Source organism: Portunus trituberculatus, chromosome 37, assembly GCF_017591435.1.
Source record: "Portunus trituberculatus isolate SZX2019 chromosome 37, ASM1759143v1, whole genome shotgun sequence".
Lineage (NCBI taxonomy): Eukaryota > Metazoa > Arthropoda > Malacostraca > Decapoda > Portunidae > Portunus > Portunus trituberculatus.
This window is the reverse complement of record NC_059291.1, coordinates 3,424,187-3,432,164: the sequence shown is the minus strand read 5'-3', so window position 1 is coordinate 3,432,164 and position 7,978 is coordinate 3,424,187. Positions and strand designations below refer to the sequence as shown.

At 41.1% G+C, this 7,978-nt stretch overlaps 1 non-coding gene across 1 annotated transcript; it reads right to left on the bottom strand.

Moving 5' to 3' along the window:
- Window positions 1-7,364: 7,364 nt before the first annotated feature.
- Trnar-ucg lies at window positions 7,365-7,437 on the bottom strand. Its single transcript has one exon. It is a non-coding gene; the product is annotated as a tRNA-Arg (tRNA).
- Between the last annotated feature and the right edge of the window lie 541 nt (window positions 7,438-7,978).

The following is a 7,978-nucleotide window of genomic DNA, read 5'->3' as shown; positions in this document are numbered from 1 at the left end:
AGAGGACTTCACTAATTAAAAGTTTGGGCTTAATTGAAAGTATTGGAAGGGAACTAACTAATTAGGAAGGGAAGTAATATGTTGACGAATAAATCCACTTATTTCAAAAGTTTGTTGATTATAAATGTGTGTAAAATATATGTAATTAATGTACATAGATCATGAGCACGTGTATTGCTTGCTCTCCTACATATTACAAGGTTGTGTGTATAAGTAAATATGCCATGTTATTATGTATATTATGATGATAATGATGATGATGATGATAATCGGTTTAGTTGGGTTGCAGCTCAGAGGCTGAAAATATACGTATTAATGTGTGTGTGTGTGTGTGTGTGTGTGTGTGTGTGTGTGTGTGTGTGTGTGTGTGTGTGTGTGTGTGTAATTCACCACGGTTGCCTGCTGGTCACCCAGACAGTCTTCCCCATTTACACGTAGTTAACTTATTTTCTACAGACAGCTGTTAGCGCCATTATATCGTTAAAACTAATAATAGCGTTGCGCATGCACACCGATAGACTGCCAAAGTACGATAACATATGGAACTTTCAGCCTATGAGTCATGTGCACTAGTATGACAAAGCGATGAGGATGAGTGTGTAAGGTCTCCTGTAGCGACATTGCAGGAAAAAGATGCGTGGTTAGCAAGATCAGTTAATTAGTAGATGCACTGGAGGCTTTACTGGTGAAAACTGCCAGTAGATAAAACTATATATCAAGAGAAGGAAAATTACAAGATAACTATTTTTAATGATGGGACATTTCATTCGTACATCTGCAGCAGAAGAGGATGCGTAGTTAGCAAGTTTGGGTAAGTGAGCGAGTGATAACAATTAAGGAATAACACTGCAGCGAACTGTGAGACTAATTAAGGCGGTGAGATGCAGGGAAATTACAAGGGGAATAAACTTTTGTCATTTTCTTGTACCTAACATTGAGCTTCTTTCTGTTCTAAGATGGAATGAAATGGTGTTAGGAGAAGGAAAATAATGATGCGAATAACTTTGTATCTTACTTCATTTTGTTATGTATTTATTTGACCATTCATTTCTTTACTTTGTTTTTCTAGAAAGCCTTTGACTCGTGAAGTATATACAGTCATAAAAGTACTGTACCTGTGTCATATTGCATAAGGACCAACGAAACACCTGTGCAGCTCACGTCAGGAAGCGGAGAATAGATAATTAAACATGAGTGTGTGATGTGTTAGTATGTTCTGTGTGTGTGTGTGTGTGTGTGTGTGTGTGTGTGTGGCAGAGAGAAGGGTGTTAGTTATCGAATTTTACCCAGTATAATTTGATCCCCTTGTAACAACATATTCAATCCCCACCTGTGTATCCATAAGCAGATACATAATTAACCCCGTGCACAGTGTTTGCCTCAACCCGCAGCTTGTTACAGGAAACATTCATGCGTCTTAGTAACATGCAAGGAATAAATTGGACTTGTGTTGGAATTCATACACACACACACACACACACACACACACACACACACACACACACACACACACACGAGGCACGGCTATATCAAAAGACAACACATCTTGATTTATGCTAGCAGACGTTACCGCATAAACTAGATCACATTCTTTCTTTTTCTCCCTTCATGCTATCTAGTAATTTCTGTCTTACCTGAACGCCGGCATTATTTGAGCCATAATCCCACCATTGGTCTAGTCTTATCACTGATTAATCCAGCTGCCGCGAGGTGAGGTATGAGTAATAGGGCGAGAGCTTACCTAGATTTACCTGCATCTGAGCGCCATTATCTGTGACTTGCGCGCCAGCATCGCTCACAATATTGTTTCCCGGAATTAGAAATATCTTGAATGTAGATTAAATTCCTGGTCGTGGTTATCTTTTTTTTTTATGAAACGGGAAAAAAGTGGATTTAGTCTCGAAAATGTGCACTATGTTCTTCCTTGATTAAGAATATATATTAGATAGAAAAAATGTTTATGCATGGATAGACATTAGCCACGATATAAAAACGAAAAGGGAAAATAGAAAAGAGAAAATAGAGAAGAGAAAAGAGACTGAATGATAAAAAAAAAAGCGAGAAAAGAAGCTGGTAATTAATGATATGAGGTGAAAATACCAACTGATAGAAAAAAATGAAAAAATGTTTATGCATGGATAGACATTAGCCACGATATAAAAACGAAAATAGAAAATAGAAAAGAGAAAATAGAGAAGAGAAAAGAGACTGAATGATGAAAAAAAAAAGCGAGAATAGAACCTGGTAATTAATAATATGAGTTTCCTACTTCATTCGTGTTACATTCCTATGAATATTGCGCAACACGTGTGTTTGTCAGTGTCTTGTTCGACCGATTGTTTTCCATATAGGTATTTACTTACTGATCTTGTCTCAGTATTTATAGCTTTTTTTTATGTCCTTTTAGAATATGTTTATCAATTTTAAGGACCTGTTTACCGCATCCCCTTATTATTATTATTCTCTCTCTCTCTCTCTCTCTCTCTCTCTCTCTCTCTCTCTCTCTCTCTCTCTCTCTCTGAAAATGTTTAAAGGGTAAAATTCTGTCACGGCGTTTAATGTTCTCGTTAAGCTTGATTTTTCACTTTTCCCGCAAGTGTCATTAGTGTGTGGTGTTCTGGGAAATCTCCATTGTCTCTGATGATACTGTACTGTATTTGTCTTTTTTTATTATTGTTATTTTTTTTATACATATTACATGGCGATCTGGTTTCTTATTATTATTATTATTATTATTATTATTATTATTGTTGTTGTTATTGTTATTATTATTATTATTAATAGTAGTAGTAGTAGTAGTAGTAATAGTAGTAGTAGTAGTAGTAGTAGTAGTAGTAGTAGTTATTATTATTATTATTATTATTATTATTATTATTATTATTATTATTATTATTATTATTATTGTTGTTGTTGTTGTTATTATCATCATCATTATTATTATCATTATTATACTTCTTCTTCTTCTTCTTCTTCTTTTTCTTCTTCTTCTTCTTCTTCTTCTTCTTCTTCTTCTTCTTCTTCTTCTTCTTCCTGACTTATTCGTATAAAAACTCTTGAATGTAGAAGACTAAGTTATGTAAGTGAATGAATACGAAAATAGATAAATAAATATATAACATAAACAAGTCGTTGAGTTATTTGAGGTATTACATTACAAAAGCTATCCCTGCCGCTGACAAACTGTACCTTGAGGCGGGACCGAACGTGTTGCCTGCGTCACCCCGACCTGCGTTGTAACAGTGTGTGTGTGTGTGCAACGGAGCAACTACCTTGTTCCCAACGTGACTTTCCTTCCCTCATGGCATCGCATTTTTGGGGTGGTCTCGACGATAATTTTACAAAACCGCCTCACTTCTTACATAATAATGGCCTTCTTTCGACGAGTCCACATCTTGCACTTGCTATAATCTTGTTGCGTCACGAAGTATTCCCGCTCTTAGGGTTCGTATTCATAAAGATTTTTGTGCCGTGTCTCCACTTTTTAGCAGAGGGTGGTTGATGTTATTAAGGTTTTCAAGGGCACTTTCATTATTCCGGTGGTGATTTAACAGGACCCTGGCACTCCCAAGAGGGGAAAAGAGTAAGAAAACAAAGGAAAAACATTGATCTGAATATAGCTAAGAATGTCTTGCTTTCGAAAATATACATGATATCTGTTTGCACGAGAGAGAGAGAGAGAGAGAGAGAGAGAGAGAGAGAGAGAGAGAGAGAGAGAGAGAGAGAGAGAGAGAGAGAGAGAGAGAGAGAGAGAGAGAGAGAGAGAGAGAGAGAGAATATATATCAAGGCTTATGCTTGCCGATGCTACCGCCTAAATTACCTACCGCTTAAATTTGAATATTAATTACCACCACCACCTCATCCACCACCACCACCACCACCACCACCACCACCACCACCAACAGACAGAGACACAGAATGAAATAACACGGTTCTTAACATTGCATTGAATAATATCCTTCATTTATTCATGTATTCACTATTCATTCTCATAATCCACCTGAGACTTGACGTAATAGATTTCAGCTCCACTAATGACTGTAGAACTCTTCACCTCTTCAGTACCATGACACGATTTCATATTTATTCTGCTGACTAACTATATGGTCGGGATTGGAATAGTGAAGAATTCTATGCATTAATCTTCTGACCTCCACACACCCTTCCTAATATAAATAGAATCGTCTAATCATACACAAAACTCAAGGTAAAAATACGCCCCAGTACTGAAGGGATTCATTCGTATATAATCGCACACATCTCAGCATTAACCCCTTCAATACTGGAACGTATTTTTACTTTGAGATTTCTGAACGATTAGACTATTTTATTGGCATTAGGAAGGGTCTATGGAGGTCAGAAGATTAATGGTCAGTCTTCACTATTTTATTGGCATTAGAAAGGTCTATGGAGGTCAGATTAGTGGCCAGTCTTCACTATTTTAATCCCCCACATGCGTTTCTGAGGTTGTATAGAATCCCTAAATAGTCACCAGAATGAAAATGGAAACGCTTTATGGTACTGAAGGGGTTAATACCGCACCACCTTCAGACAACCGCTTTATTCTCTCCGCTGCCGTGCGCTCTTTATACAACAGTGCTAAGTAACCTCTGACACGGTGCGCCTCTTTTGTTCTTCTAGTCACCTGAGACACAACAGGAAGAGAAGCAGCGGTCATTGCGGTGGTGGTGGTGATGGTGGTGGTGATGGTGGTGGTTGTGTTGATGGTGGTGGTGGTGGCGTGACCCGGTGGAGCCTGGGTCACTGCGGGCCACTGACTCACCTGGCAATGCGTCATCACCTGCCAGGTTACCCAAGCCACTCCCTTCTCGACCCCCTTCAACACCGCCAACACCCCCATAACTGCTCTCTCTCTCTCTCTCTCTCTCTCTCTCTCTCTCTCTCTCTCTCTCTCTCTCTCTCTCTCTCTCTCTCTCTCTCTCTCTCTCTCTCTCTCTCTCTCTCTCTCTCTCTCTCTCTCTCTCTCTCTCTCTCTCTCTCTCTCTCTCTCTCTCTGCCGTCTTAGTTCTGCTTACAGTCTTCTCTTGTTTTCTTCTCTTTTCCATGCTCTGTTTTTTTCATATTTCCTGTCTTTCTTTCTCTCTCCTCTATGCTGTCTATCTTCTCCTTATCGCTTCCTTTTTGTTCTCTCTCTCTCTCTCTCTCTCTCTCTCTCTCTCTCTCTCTCTCTCTCTCTCTCTCTCTCTCTCTCTCTCTCTCTCTCACCCTACTTTTTCTCTCCCCCCCCCCATAACCAGCCCCTTACTCTTCCCGTGACCTCATTTCTCCCGTCTTATATTCCCTCCTCTTTCCTCTTCCTCCTCATTTCTGGCTGCCTCCCTACTCTTGCCTCCTTACGGCCCCCACCTCGTCTCTCCTCCTCTGGCGCACACATACACACTCTCTCTCTCTCTCTCTCTCTCTCTCTCTCTCTCTCTCTCTCTCTCTCTCTCTCTCTCTCTCTCTCTCTCTCTCTCTCTCTCTCTCTCTCTCTCTCTCTCTCTCTCTCTCTCTCTCTCTCTCTCTCTCTCTCTCTCTCTCTCTCTCTCTCTCTCTCTCTCTCTCTCTCTCTCTCTCTCTCTCTCTCTCTCTCTCTCTCTCTCTCTCTCTCTCTCTCTCTCTCTCTCTCTCTCTCTCTCTCTCTCTCTCTCTCTCTCTCTCTCTCTCTCTCTCTCTCTCTTCCCTAGCGACAGTCATTTCACGCACGCGAAAGTAACAGGTTAAGGACAGCTGGGTGCACGCACGCGCTTACACACACACACACACACACACACACACACACACACACACACACACAGTATTGCATGCAAACTAGTCGTATGTATACAACGAATATGAATTGCAACGTGGCATATACAAACACACACACACACACACACACACACACACACACACACACACACACACACACACGCACAGACGCACTCACCTCGCTCTCTTTCTTAGTTTGGTACCCACGTGACCATGTTTTTTAATCAGATCAGCTATTAATCAGTGCTCATTTTGTTGCTCATCCGTGATAATGGGAATAATTATTTGTTTTCCACGGGCAAACCTCAGTAATTAATACCTTTTCTGTCATCTCTTGTCATCCGTGGCCTGCTTCCCTTCCTCCTTTCTCTTTTCTCTCCTTTCCTCCTGTTCTGTGATTATCTCCCTTCCAGTTCTCTCCATTCTTTATCCTCTTCTTCCGTTTCTCTCTGCCATTATATATCTTCCTCTCTCATTATTTCTTCATTCCTCTCTACTTTCTTATTGTTTTCTTTTCTCCTTTCTCCTTCTTTTTATTCTTTTCTTTCCTTTCTTCGCATCTTTTCTTATATATTCTTGTTTTTTCCTCTCCTTTCCTTGTCTTCTCTCTGCATCCTTTTCTAATGTCTTCTCTTAGCTATTCACATACGTGCCTTCTTTTGTTCACATGTTGAGAGAGAGAGAGAGAGAGAGAGAGAGAGAGAGAGAGAGAGGGAGGTATTATATTATTCGTCTTTGTTTTACTGCTGGATTATATATTTTTTTACTCGACTTCTATTGTGTGACGAATGAATAAGCAGAAAATGTCCCACCTATTGACGTCATGCTCTACAAGGCTGTCACTGTACTGCGCTTCGAACACACACACACACACACACACACACACACACACACACACACACACACACACAAGCGGATCATTGATTTATCACAGGATAACGTTAAGGGTAATATAATATGTACAATTCTTACAACAACAACTACAGCAACACATACCGCGTTGTGTAGTGGTTAGCACGCTCGGCTCACAACCGAGAGGGTTCGGGTTTGAGTCCCGGGAAGCGGCGAGGCAAATGGGCAAGTCTCTTAATGTGTAGCCCCTGTTCACCTAGCAGTAAATAGGTACGGGATGTAACTCGAGGAGTTGTGGCCTTGCTTTTCCAGTGTGTGGAGTGTGTTGTGGTCTCAGTTCTACCCGAAGATCGGTCTATGAGCTCTGAGCTCGCTCCGTAATGAGGAAGGATGGCTGGGTGACTAGCAGGCGATTGTGGTAGTGAATTACAACAACAACTACTACTACTACTGCCGCCGTTATTTGTGATGATGATGATGATGATAATAACATTAGAGTGGTAGCAGTTCCATTATCAACAGCAGCAGCAGCAGCAATAGCAGCAACGAGTGTAGTAGTAGTTGTAGTAGTAGTGGTGGTGGTGGTGGTGGTGGTGATGGTGGTGGTGGTGGTGGTGGTGGTGCTGGTTATAAGAAAAAATTGGTCCAAAAGATCAAAGGAAGTTTGAAAAAGAGGAGGCATTGCCGCAGTCACACATCTTCAGAATTTAGCAAGGCCATTAGATATAAGTAGATGAACTGGAAAAAAAAAAAAAAATCACTTCGACCGTGACAGGACTCGAACCTGCAATCTTCGGATCCGAAGTCCGACGCCTTATCCATTAGGCCACACGGTCAGGGTTATTGGTGAGAGGGAAGGCAAGAAAGAGTCTGTCGCCAGACTAACAATCGCATGAAAGATCGTTCTAAATTACCGCAGTGGCTTCCAGCGATGTGTTCTTACTCCACTCATCCCTCCTCTCCCTCTTCCCCTCTTTTCCTGCTCCCACGTTCCTTCTCCCCTTGCTCCGCGCTCCTCCCTCGTCCCTTCCTCCTCCTTTGCTCCTGCCCCTGTACTACATTCTTCTTCCCGTCTACCATCTTTTCACTTTGTTGCCAGTAAGAGCGGCGTGAGGGAAGGCTGCACACTGACTACTGTTGCATACGTCATCACCTTTCAGGGATAGCTCGCCTGACAGCGTCCCAACACAGTTCAGTGTCATTCACTGGAGTTTTATTCACACGAAATATATGCAGTAATGTACTAACACGTATGATTTCATAAGTATATATATAAGGTTGTTAATGACGAAGCTACTACTATTACTACTATTACTATTACCACTTCCGCCACCACCACAGCTACTACTAGTATGTAGATGACGATGATGATAACAA